The 12489-nt window shown below is 42.5% G+C and overlaps 1 pseudogene; it reads right to left on the bottom strand.

Moving 5' to 3' along the window:
- Positions 1-679: 679 nt before the first annotated feature.
- On the bottom strand, positions 680-10580 carry LOC103010975 (phosphatidylinositol N-acetylglucosaminyltransferase subunit P-like; annotated as a pseudogene).
- Between the last annotated feature and the right edge of the window lie 1909 nt (positions 10581-12489).

The raw sequence follows: 12489 nt of genomic DNA, 5'->3' as shown, positions 1-12489 counted from the left end.
ACACAGCACGCAAGACACGTTAGTCAAAGTAGGGAAAATAGAAAAGGGGGTAAGGGCCTCTCCAATGAAAAGCCTGGGCAGGAGACATCTCCGCAGGAGCAGTGGTCTCCAGTCCACAATGGGTCTCCTGACAAGTGGGAGTGGGAAGTGGCCCTCTGCTGAGAGAAGAACCTCTGGCAGCGTCCCTCTGCAACAGCTCTCAGCAGGTAGAGTCAGGTCCTCAGTGAAGCGTCTCATTTTAAGGAATAACATTTACCCCAGGGGAGGGGGCCTTGACTCATCAGTTGCTTCTTCTGTTCCAGTGACTTACGTCACCCATCAAACTTCTCTTCGTTTATCCCTCTAAGACATCCTCAGTCCTCCAGCAGACTTTTCAAGACAACAAATATGGAAGTGCACACTGGGACCACTGGGACTCCATTTTGAACAATTTTACGTGTCTTAGCTTAAATCCTTCAAGTGTCACACAAGATGAGTACGGATCCTAACACAAAAGAAATCATATTATAACATCATTTATAACTAATATTTGAGAACATTTATAATATTAATGGTACTTAATCTAAGAAGTTCAATTTACATTTTGTTTTACATCTCAATAAGAGAGACAGTCAAATTCACCATGGTCAAAATTATAAGGCCCAAAACTTATAACTGCTTAGTGTTCATATATCTACATTCAGTTTTTGTTGTAAATTTCCTCAGCTGTAGGAAAGAACATATGGTTCACTCCATTGACAGGAATTAGATCTTAATGCTGAGATGGCTTCTTCTTGGTATTTCTTCTGTGATTGTATGAATGGAGTTGAGTGGCGAGGTACTCATCATGTTAATTTAAAAAAGAGCACACAGCCAATTATTATAGCTATAAAGAGGTAGACAGGTAATGCATCTGCCCAGTATTTTTGAGGCCGAAAGGTTAAGCCTAAGAAGTTTAGCTGGCATTCAGGAATAAAAGCCTACATGAGATATAGTATGATGCCAAATTGGAGGGTTAAAAAAAGAACAGAGCATTTATGAATTGCTCTTCCCAGCAACAGCCATGGTGAAGTTTCTACCATTTTCCCCGTGGCTTTGCACATTCTCAGTGTTGTGTCTGTGCAAGAGGGTGAGAGAGGAAAATCCCAAGGGAAAGACCATGGGACCACAGACCCCCACCCACACGCTGTGGGTCCCGCATAGTTTTAAGAGACTTGGTTTCCAGGGTCTCAGCTTCCATATGTATCTAAAGCTGATCTCCTTGAGAAGGTGACTGAGGTATGACCTTCCCCTCTCTCTTTCTCAATCTTTCTTTTCTCTCTTTGCAAAATGATTACTAGATTCATCATGGCGGCATTTCTGCCTGGCATAAAAATCTGGTTGAGGGTGCCGGCTTCTAAGTAGGAATCCCTAAGAAGCCCAACCTGGAGGCTTCCATGAGAGATATTGAAAGAGGAGGTACTTCATCTCATCCAGGCAACAAGCCTCTCCATCCAACCATTGATCCATCCATCCGTCCATCCACTCATCCATCCATTCCTTTCATCTATCCACCCATCCTTCCCTCCCTCCCTCCCTCCCTCCGACACACCCTGTCTCTACTGGACTGAGAATCAGAAGTGAGATACATGTCCCCAGGATGTACGTTAACACCATTATTTGAACTGAAATGTGAACTCCAACGTTTCCTGATAGAAAGTATGATTTGTCTCATGGGACTGGCTTTGCCAGTTAGGTTATAAGGAGAACACTTCCCATAAACTGGAAGAATTAAATCTGTTTTTGCCAAAAAATACACTTAAGGTATGTTCAGAATACAAAAACACTAGAAAATATAACCTTTGAAACTATCGATATTTAAATTTATGATTGAAAAATTGTAGGTGTCAACCTAAAAATGTGTTTTGTGAGGAATATGAGCAAAAAGTCCTGGAAAACCACTGCCCCTTAGTCCCCTACCTGGTCCAGAATGATCCTAGGGAATCACTTTGGAAGTAGAGGATGAGCTTCCCAGGGGGTCTGAGTAAACAGGCTGAGCCTGGCACTGGGCTTCTTGTCTGGCACCGGTTCATCTTTGAGTGTGACCAGCTCTTCAGCCTTGTCTGAACTGTCAGAAATGAAGATTTTGTCTGGTTCCAGCTTGATTATCAAGTTGACACCCCTGCCACCTGCCAGGACACCCTAGACCCGAAAAGGAGAGTCATTTCTGGACTTGCAGCACCAGAATGTTGAAGAAACCCAGCTTGGAGCCAGAGCTAAGACTTATTCTTCCTGGGATGCCCTTCCTCACCCTAATTCTACTCACTTTGCTAGGTTAATCAACTCATTTGTCAAACATTTAGTGTGTACATACTGTGTGCCGAGCACTGTTTTTTCTAAGTTCTGCTTTGATGACTCTCTGCTTCTCTAAGAGGAAGCCTTGCTTGATGCTCTAGCCTGAACAAGGAACTCTTCTGAGTCCCAGAGTCCTGGGACTTCTACTATTAAGGCACTCATCCCTCCAGATTCAGGCTGTTGTGCTGAGACCTCCACTTCACCAGCTGTGTGACCTAGAGTAAGTTAGCAAACTCCTCTGTGCTTGCATTTCTAAAATTTATAAAGTGGGCAAAATAGTATCTACCTCATGGTGTTGGGAGAACTTGAGATAATTCAGTTGAAGTGCCTTTCATGATGCTTAGAATTCAGTAATACATGCATATTGCAACAAGTTTGTTAAATACGTGGAAGTGTAAAGAACCAAAGAGACCTCCAACATTTGATGCACAATCTTTCAGATTTTTTCTAGGATTTATGTACTTACATAAAATATGAACCTCTTACAGCAGTGAACTTTCATTCTTTAGGGATTTTGATGAGATTTGAGTTAAAATGAAAACAATTGGGAAAGAGTCCTATATTATTCACGCTTTCCAGCCGTGAAGATGAAATCTCATCAGGCAAGTTTCTTAACCTCTTTGTACCTCCATTTCCTGCAAAACGAGAAATACTGTGCTACCTACCTCATAGATTGTTGATTAAATGAAGTAAAATATGCAAAAATGCTTAGAATAGTGCTATGGTAAGACTCCTATAAACGTTTGCTCTTAATATTGTTATTATCATTTGTTTAAACTTTTGGCAGTTTTTTTTTTTTTTCTCAAATAGGTCTTACACATTTTCTTTTTCCATTTTTTTTTCTTCCTTTGGTTAATATTATTACTGGGTAATAATTATTTTCACCACCATTGTGAATGATATTTTCCCCCCAGTCTATGGCTGATATGGAGGAAAGCAGTAGTTGATAGCCTATGGCTAGTAGCTCGTAGTCTAGCATCTCCTGGGAAAGACAGATCTTGTAAACAGATTAATTTTAACACAACGTGCTATTGAAAAGGTAAAGGCAAGCATGGGTTCTAGGAATGACAGAGAAGGCTGTCAGCCACACTTGCAGGGAAGGGCTGGGCAAGGTTCCTTGGAAGCTGTCATAGGGAGCTGGGTCTTGAAAGACAACGCGTTTTGCACCTGTAGTTGGTGCTCCCATCACTACTTCAGTGGAGGTGCCAAGGTGGTGGGTTCTCCCGCTGATGCCAGGACTCAAAGTGGAGGCAAAAGAAGACAAGAGGCTGGGGAGTCTGTTGCATCCATCTCTACCTGCCCTGGAGTTAGAGACCCTCTCCCTTTGCTTTTCACTCCTGTTGTCCCTAAATTCCACAGAGACCCACCCTAACTTAACCCACCCTGACTTTGCAGCCAAGACAAAACAAGGGGTTGGGTAGTGCTTTCCTTTGGGGTGTAGTACTGTTCTAGCCCAGAGGACATATCCTAACCTACTCATCCTTCTCTAGAGGAGAGTGGATTCTATGAAGAAAGGATGCCTAATCCCATCCAATAGTAAAGATTCTAGTTTCTCACTTCAGGGTGAGGACGCTCTCCTGGATTTACTTAATGAGATCAAGCAATTTCTTTTTTTTTTTTTTTTTTTTTTTTTTTTAAATTTTTCCTTATGAACACATGGGTTTATTCTTTTTTTTTAATTTATTTATTTAATTAATTTATTTATTTATTTTTGGCTGTGCTGGGTCTTCGGTTCGTGCGAGGGCTTTCTCTAGTTGCGGCAAGTGGGGGCCACTCTTCATCGCGGTGCGCGGGCCTTTCACTATCGCGGCCCCTCCCGTTGCGGGGCACAGGCTCCAGACGCGCAGGCTCAGCAATTGTGGCTCACGGGCCCAGCTGCTCCGTGGCATGTGGGATCTTCCCAGACCAGGGCTCGAACCCGTGTCTCCTGCATTAGCAGGCAGATTCTCAACCACTGCGCCACCAGGGAAGCCCCAAGCAATTTCTTTTGAACAAGATTTCATTCTGATGACATAGATCAGGTAAATGGAAAACCTGCGCCATCTTCTGGCCACGTAGGTTTCTTGAGACATTGTCCTTGTAAAAACATTTTTATTGAAGTACAGTTGACGTACAATATTCTGTAAGTTACAGGTTTACAGTATAGTGATTCACAATTTTAAAGGTTATACTCCATTTATAATTCTTTAATATTAAACACAGGTTTTTCTCCTCTTCCCTAGTTACTAAATCTGAAGTTTTGCCAACTTCAGCATGTATTCAATGAAGACTCACCTGAGCAGTTAGGTGCGAACGCAGATTCTGATACCTAAGTGTGCACCTGCCTGCACCAGGATCCTGATGTAAACTGTTCATGGCCCACACTCTTGAGAAACAGTAAAAATAATGGGATGAATGCCAAAATATAAAATGGATAATGGGTTTTTAAAAATTATTTTATGATTTAAAAAGAAACCACTTTTTGGGAATGCCTGGGAAATGCAGTGGCTAGGACTCAGCGCTTTCACTGCTGTGGGCCTGGGACTGGTCCCTGGTCGGGGAACTAAGATCCCGCAAGCTACAAAGCATGGCCAAAAAAAAAAAAAAAAAGAGAGAAAGGAAACCACATTTCCGTTAAAGTGTAAAAGTTTGGAAAGTACAGAAATATTAGAGATGAAAATTAAAATCACATATAATCCCATGTAAAGCACCATTTTGTAATCTAATTTTTGTGCCTTTCAATTTTGTGTCTCCAATATATTTTCTTCGAAAATATGGTTTGAACTAGCTGCATCATTTTCAACTAGGTGGCTCTGTGCCATGTCATGTTTAACTGTTCCCACATGGGTTATGGAAGACCTTTAGGCTGTTTTCACTATGATAAATCATAGTATGGTATCGGTATGACCATCCATTTACATTAATCTTTGTGTACAACTTTGATTATTTCTTTTGGGTGTACTAGGAATGACTGTGGTACAGATTGATTCTTGATAATATTGCCGGCTCGTCGTTTCCTGACTTAATATGTTAGGTAGAATGTCCAAAGCATGGATTGCAGAGGTGAAAGGAGTCAATTCCTCTACAAACATGATGGCCTCTAAGTAGAATCATAAAGCCTATCCTTCCAAATGGTTTCTGGATTTTGCAACCCAAGAGATATTTCCTCTCCAGGTATACGTTATACTTCTGTTCTTTGTTTTCCATTTTCCTTTTCCCCAAGCTAAAGAAAATCTTCAATTTCAATGATTTGTTATTCATTATTAGCCTAATTTTAATGAAGAGATACAATAATAGGAGAGTGTGGTGAGAAAAAGAAATAATATACATTTTTCATAATTGAATGTTATGTAACATACCAAGTTAAGTTCAATGTTATTGAGTGCTGACTTGACCAGGCACTGTGTTAGACCTCATGAGTGTGAAGTAAGCAACGATCTAATTCATGACCTAGAGAGTGACATAGGTATGAAAATAATTACAAAAAGGAGTGATGCATGCACTAATAAAGCAATGCACAAGATACAGTTATAGTAATAATAGTTAATTTTACTATGTGCCAAGCACTGCTGTTTTTATATCTATGTCAATTCATTTAATCATCCTATGTTATGTTAGCCTATAAAGTAGGTATTATTCTTATCATCATCTTCCCTACTTCACAGATGGGGATACTAAGACAGAGTAACTTGCCCAAAGTTCGAAGAGCCAGGATTTGAATCTAGGTGATCCTGCTCCAAAGTCCATGCACGTAACCGCTAAACAATAATGTCTCTCTGTAATAGCAAGGAGGGAAGGATTATAACTCTGGAGGATCAAGAACAATTTAAAAAATTAATACTTTCAACTAATGTTAACTGAGCAACTACTACATGGCAAGCAATGTGCAAAGAGCTGGATGGACATACAATGCTGAAAAAGATAGTCATGGTCCCTGTCTTCTTGAAGCTTGTGCCAATATAAAGAAAAACACACAACATAAGAGTTGCGAGGTTCAGTTTTATTCTGGGACCTTACTGAAGACTATAGTCTGAGAAGAGTTCCTCAAAAAGCTCTGAGGAACTGCTCCAAAGAGGAAGGGGAAGAGGCCAGTATAAATATGATTTTGGCTGGGGAACATGTGCAGTCAACCATATGTCTCAGCAAAAGGTTACTGCCAGTCATGAGGGACAGTATCTTAGTTAATGATTTTAGTGCTTTTGTATGTTTGGGAAGATGCAAGCGTTCATAAAAATTTTATAAAAATATTAAAATATATATATCTAATTTTCTAAGGGTTTATTTCCAAAGCACACAGTGCCACATCCTGTTCTTCGTCCTGAATTCCTCTCAGGGTGCACTGTTGGCCAGTGACTGCAGTGGCTAATGATTTGATGATCCTTGTAGAACTGGAGAGTGGGCAACATTCTTTGTTCTACACTTGCAATCTAGAGAGGCAGCCATAGAGTAAACAAACAAAAACACAAATGAATACACAATTGCCTACGTGCCATGAAGACAAAGATCCAAGTAATAATATAAAAATACTAACACCAGGATGAGGAGGGGGTACTCAGTTATGGCGGTGTCATGAATGACCTCTCTGAGGAAACACGAAGTCTGGGGCTGAAGGAAGAGGAGGAGTTAGACACAAAAGTGGGAAGAATTTGAGTTCAGGTCCTGGGGTCAGGAGCTTGGGGCAAGAGGAACTGAAACAGTGTTGCAACAGCAAGGGAAATACTAGTGAGAACAGATCATTCTAGGCCATGTTAAAAGAAACTGAATTTATCCTAAAGTGAACCAAGAGTTTGAAGCAGGGGCGGGGAGGAGGTTATAAGGTGCTATTAACATTTCAAAAAGGTTATTCAACTTTATGGAGTATGAATTGAAGGTTGCGAGACTGAAAACTGGAAGAGCAGTTAGAAGTAGTTCCAGGCACGAAATGATGGTGGCCTGGACCAGGCTGTTGGCTCTGGAGACGGAGCATTCCTGGGCTGCAGGAGGAATGTGGAAGCTAGAACGGGCAGGGCCCATTCTGCACTGACAGATCTGTCTACTGGAAAGTTTGTTCCCTAACTTCTACAATCCCAGGTGCCCATATGTGCATGGCTTTACCTATAAATTTGTTCTTTCTTTAAAACCTATTATGCAAAAAAAAAAAAAAAATCCCTCTTATATAAAAAGGAAAGACATCAAAGTTGGGTGAGCCTCACATTGACAGCTCTAAAGCTTGAGTTCTCAATTGTCTCAGATACCAATTTGCTTGTTGCCCCGTGGGTGAGTCATGGAACCTCTCCGGGCCCCAGTTTCATCATCTTCAGAAAAGGAAATCATCATACAAACTACCTCCTGGGGGTGTTGAGCAAGGAACAGTTGATGGAAGTTTTGGAATCCAATTTGTAATCCATAAAGACTGTCTACCGAAATGGCACAGCAAACTTCAGCACAACGTTGTAATTTATAAGAGAGGCTCAGAGTCCTAGAGCTGGATATCGATGTGGGACGGTGTTGCTCAGAGAGAATGGAGCAAAAAATGATCTAAAATGCTTTCAGTGGGTCTATTTTGATCTCAAAGCACATTTAAAGAGCAGAACTCCACATTAATAAATGTTCTAGCCGGGTGCTTCTCAAACTTTGATGTGCATATAGATCACCTGGAGAGCTTGTTAGAACGCAGTCAGTCTGCGAGGACAGGGGGCTGGAGAGTCTACATTTCTAACCAGTTCCCAGGGGATGTTGACGCTGCAGGGCCACACCACACGTGCAGTAGCAAGACTCTGGCCTATCCTGACCGTTTATATATTAAAATGCTGCCTCTCGATATTCTGTCTCAGTGTTTCCTTGCATTTCTCTGCTCTCAGCTCTTGGGAATTTGCAATATGGGTCTTATTTTCTATTGTGTTTCTGCAGAGAGCAGTAAGGGGGTCCGTGTCCTGTGTTGCCAATTTAGGGTCTATCTCTGCATCTCATATTGGGGTGGCAACTTTTATTTGGTCATATTTCTTATAATTATCTCATTCGAATCCAGCTATAAAAAAACTGCTTATTGACCAGAGAAGGCAAACTGGTTTTCGTAGAGTTTAAAGCCATTGAGTCATTATCAGAAAGACTTCTCCACCCTTTCTGAGATTTTAAATAAGTTTCTTTTCATGTTGAGCTTGGAACATGAATACATGATCTCATCACTTAACCATTCCATTCCATTGGAATGTCTGAGCCCAGAGCATGGTGAGATGAACAAGCACAGCCTGCCTCCCTGTCATTGTCACTGCTCTAGAATTCATTCCACAAATATCTGCTGAAACCGGCCCAGTGCCTGACACTGTTCCCAGCACTGGCTTTTGGAAAGCAGCTGTGGTCCCCTCTAGAAAACCAGTGTCTAAGGTTACCATGATCCCAATCCCAGGCTTTCCAGGACTTTAAGCCAAGGTTCCACTGATTAATACATTTATCAAGTGTCTGACAGCACGGCTGCCAAGGAACATAAATCAGGCTCACTGGAGACAGGAATTAAGCTCAGGCCTGGGGAGAGACCCACAGGTATTTTAGCTTCCTTCACTGCCTGCATGGGAGCTTGCAATTGGCTTTAGGAAGACAAGACACACTTGCTAACAGTAAAGAATAAGACCAGATAACACAGTTCATTCCACAGATATTTCTGGAGTCCCCACTGTGTGCAGGTGCTGGGCTTGAATTAGAAACATCACAGTGACACAGTTCAGACAGCCACTTCATCTACTTGGGGAAACAGAATGGTGAGAAGGAAGCCTAGAACACTACAGGCATACCAACAAAGTGCACCAGAGCTGGTCTTAGGAAGTCAAGGGAGGCTACTAGAGAAAGAGGGGTCTAATTGAAAATGTAAAGGGACTTCCCTGGTGGCCCAGTGGTTAAGAATCTGCCTGCCAGTACAAGGGACATGGTTCGATACCTCGTCCAGGAAGATACCACATGCCGCGGAACAACTAAGCCCATGCACCACAACTAATGAGCCTGTGGTCTACAGCCCACAAGCCACAACTACTGAAGCCTAGGCACCTAGAGCCCATGCTCCACAACAAGAGAAGCCACTGCAATGAGAAGCACGTGCACCGCAAGGAGGAGTGACCCCCGCTCGCCGCAACTAGAGAAAGCCCGCATGCAGCAACGAAGACCCAACGCAGGCAAAAATAAATAAATAAAATAAATAAATTTATAAACAAAAAAAAGAAAATGTAAAGATTAGTGGATGTTAGCCAGAAAAGGAAGAAGACTGAGAGGTGAGGAGAAAACAGAGTGTGTCAGGCAGAGAGACCAGTGTTGCAAAGGCTGGAAGACTTGAGATCCGGCATTTGGGGACCTTCATTCAATTAGATAGAACTGGCATGTAGAGTTTGAGAGAGATGCTGAGATAAAAGAGTGGGTTTGGAAGAGATGAGACTGAAAATATATGGGGACCAGATCATAAAGGGCCCTAAAGCTGTGATGAGTCTTTGTTCTAAAGGCAATGAAAAGTTATTGAGTTGTGATTGAAAAATTCATTCAACTAACTTTCATTTAACACAGATTTGTCAGGGACTTACTCCCTTCCAAGTACTGTGTTTGGGGATGGGGACATGCTGGTAGTCAAGTTAGGCACAGAACACACAGTTTAGCCGGGAAGAAAGACAAACAATTCCTTTTGGCCCAGAATGATGCATGTTGCAACTGGGAAAGTACAAGGTGTGATGGGAACACATAGGTGGGACCCTCAGCCTAGTCCGAGGGTAGGGAGGGGGTCAAGGAAGGCTTCCCAAGGAATGTTTAAGCTATCTGAAGGATGACTAGGCATTAGCCAGGCAAAGAGGAGCTGAGGAAGCATGCATAAAGCCTCAAGACAAGGGAGAACACTGACTTGGGACATTAGAAGAACTTCAGTCTTCCTGGAGTAGAAAAACTGAAGGATGGCAAGATGAGACCAGAGAGAAAGCCACTGTAACAAGACTTGAAGGAAATAGGAACATAGTAAGCGATGCTCAGATTTACATTTCAGAAAGAACACTAGAGTTTTGGGGGGCATGAGTGACATTTATTCAACAAACATCTGTGGACTATCTATTCTGGGTCCTAGGCTCCAGAGTTCATGGTTTGGTGGAGGAGACAGACATTGGCTGACAGCAGCTATGCGATAGGATGAATAATGGAAGTCTTAGTCGTGCTGCAGAGACTGACTCGGCCAGAGGGAGTCAGGGAAGCCTCCAGAGGTGGTGGCTTTTAAGCTAAACCAGCGGGATGCATAGGAGTTTTCCCAGGCATTCTAGATAGACCAGCAGGTGTAAAGATGTGGAGTGTGAAAGAGCACGGCCAGCTCTTTCAGAGTCATTTCACGATGACTTGGGTTTAGGTTGCAAAGAGGAATGACTGGAGAGGATATTTGAGAAGAAGGTCAGTAGACACATCTCACTTGTTGACTTGTATGTTGATATTAGGGATTTGAACTTGAGCCTGTAACTTGAGGGGAAATCACAGAGTCCTTGGAAAATCTGAAGCTCTCTTTGGAAGAATGCACATATGTGCCAAATATGCATGTAATCTCAGGGATTCAGAAATCTGCAGTTAAAATCTCACTGCTCTGGGCAGTGGGGAGCCACTGAAGAATTTCTAAACTGTGGAGCCATATGATCAGATTTGCACTTTAAAATGATCACAGGGGGAGGGTGGAAAGAGACTGGAGGCAAAAAGATCTGCTAAAAGTTCTCATAATACATGAGGTATAAAGCTGTAAGGGCCATTCGTCCTGGTGTCAGTAGGGATAAAGAATAGGGCCCTATGGGGAAGGCATCAGGAGTGGGCATGGGCCAGGATGTGATGACAAACTGGATGGTGGAGAAGGGTCTAAAATGACTGACAGGAAAATGGTGGTGTCACTGTCCCTAATATCTATTCTTCCCATCATCCTTAGTAATAGGATCCCCAACTTTTAGCTGGACACATCACTACCCAGAGTAGAGACTCCATCTCCCAGCCTCCTGTATAGCTTGATGTGACCACGTAACTAAGTTCTGGCTAATGAGACGTGAGTGAAGCGATGTGTGCAAACTCTGGCTCCTGCATTTAAAGAAGGAAAAAAGTGCATTTCTCCCTTCCCACTGGCTGGAATGTGGTAGCGATAAATCTTGATCCATGAAGATGAGGCCAGCTCTCTAGGGCTCATGGAATTAGAAGTCAGAAAGAGCTTAGGCCCCCCAACACTGTAAAGCCATCAAATCTGCCCCTGACTGTTTATTCCCCATTTGATATGTGAGCAAGAAATAATTCTCTAACTTGTTTACACCATTGCACATTTGGGATCTCTGTTGCAGGAGGAGCTGGACAAATGCGCTCAGCATCCCATGACAGTATCAAGGGTCTAAAGCTGAAGTTATAAGGGCTGGGAGAAAATATTTGCAAGTGATGTGACCCACAAGGACTTAATTTCCAAAATATACAAACAGCACATACAACTCAAGAACAAAAAAAACAAAACTCCCAATTGAAAAATGGGCAGAAGGCCTAAAGACGCATTTCTCCAAAGAAGACATACAGATGGCCAATAGGCACATGAAAAAATGCTTATCATCACTAATTATTAGAAAGATGCAAATCAAAACTACAGTGAGGTACCACCTCACACTGGTTAGATTGGCCATCATTAAAAGTCTACAAATAACAAATGTTGGGCAGGGTGTGGAGATAGCGGAACCCTCCTACACTGTGGTTGGGAATATAAACTGGTGCAGTCACTATGGAGAATAGTATGGAGGTTCCTCAAAAAACTAAAAATAGGGCTTCCCTGGTGGCGCAGTGGTTGAGAATCTGCCTGCCAATGCAGGGGACACGGGTTCGAGCCCTGGTCTGGGAAGATCCCACATGCCGCGGAGCAACTAGACCCGTGACCCACAACTACTGAGCCTGCGTGTCTGGAGCCTGTGCTCCACAACAGGAGAGGCCGCGATGGTGAGGGGCCCGTGCACCGCGATGAGGAGTGGCCCCCGCTTGCCACAGCTGGAGGAGGCCATCGCACAGAAACGAAGACCCAACACAGCCAAAAATAAATATATAAATAAGTAAAATTAAAAAAAAAAAACAACTAAAAATAGAGTTGCCATATGATCTAGCAATCCCACTCCTGGGCATATAGCCAGACAAAACTATAATTCAAAATGATGCATGCACCCCTATGTTCATAGCAGCTCTATTTACAATAACCAAGACATGGAA

The sequence above is a fragment of the Balaenoptera acutorostrata genome, chromosome 1, assembly GCF_949987535.1.
Source record: "Balaenoptera acutorostrata chromosome 1, mBalAcu1.1, whole genome shotgun sequence".
Classification (NCBI taxonomy): Eukaryota; Metazoa; Chordata; class Mammalia; order Artiodactyla; family Balaenopteridae; genus Balaenoptera; species Balaenoptera acutorostrata.
This window is presented reverse-complemented; position numbering and strand designations above follow the sequence as displayed.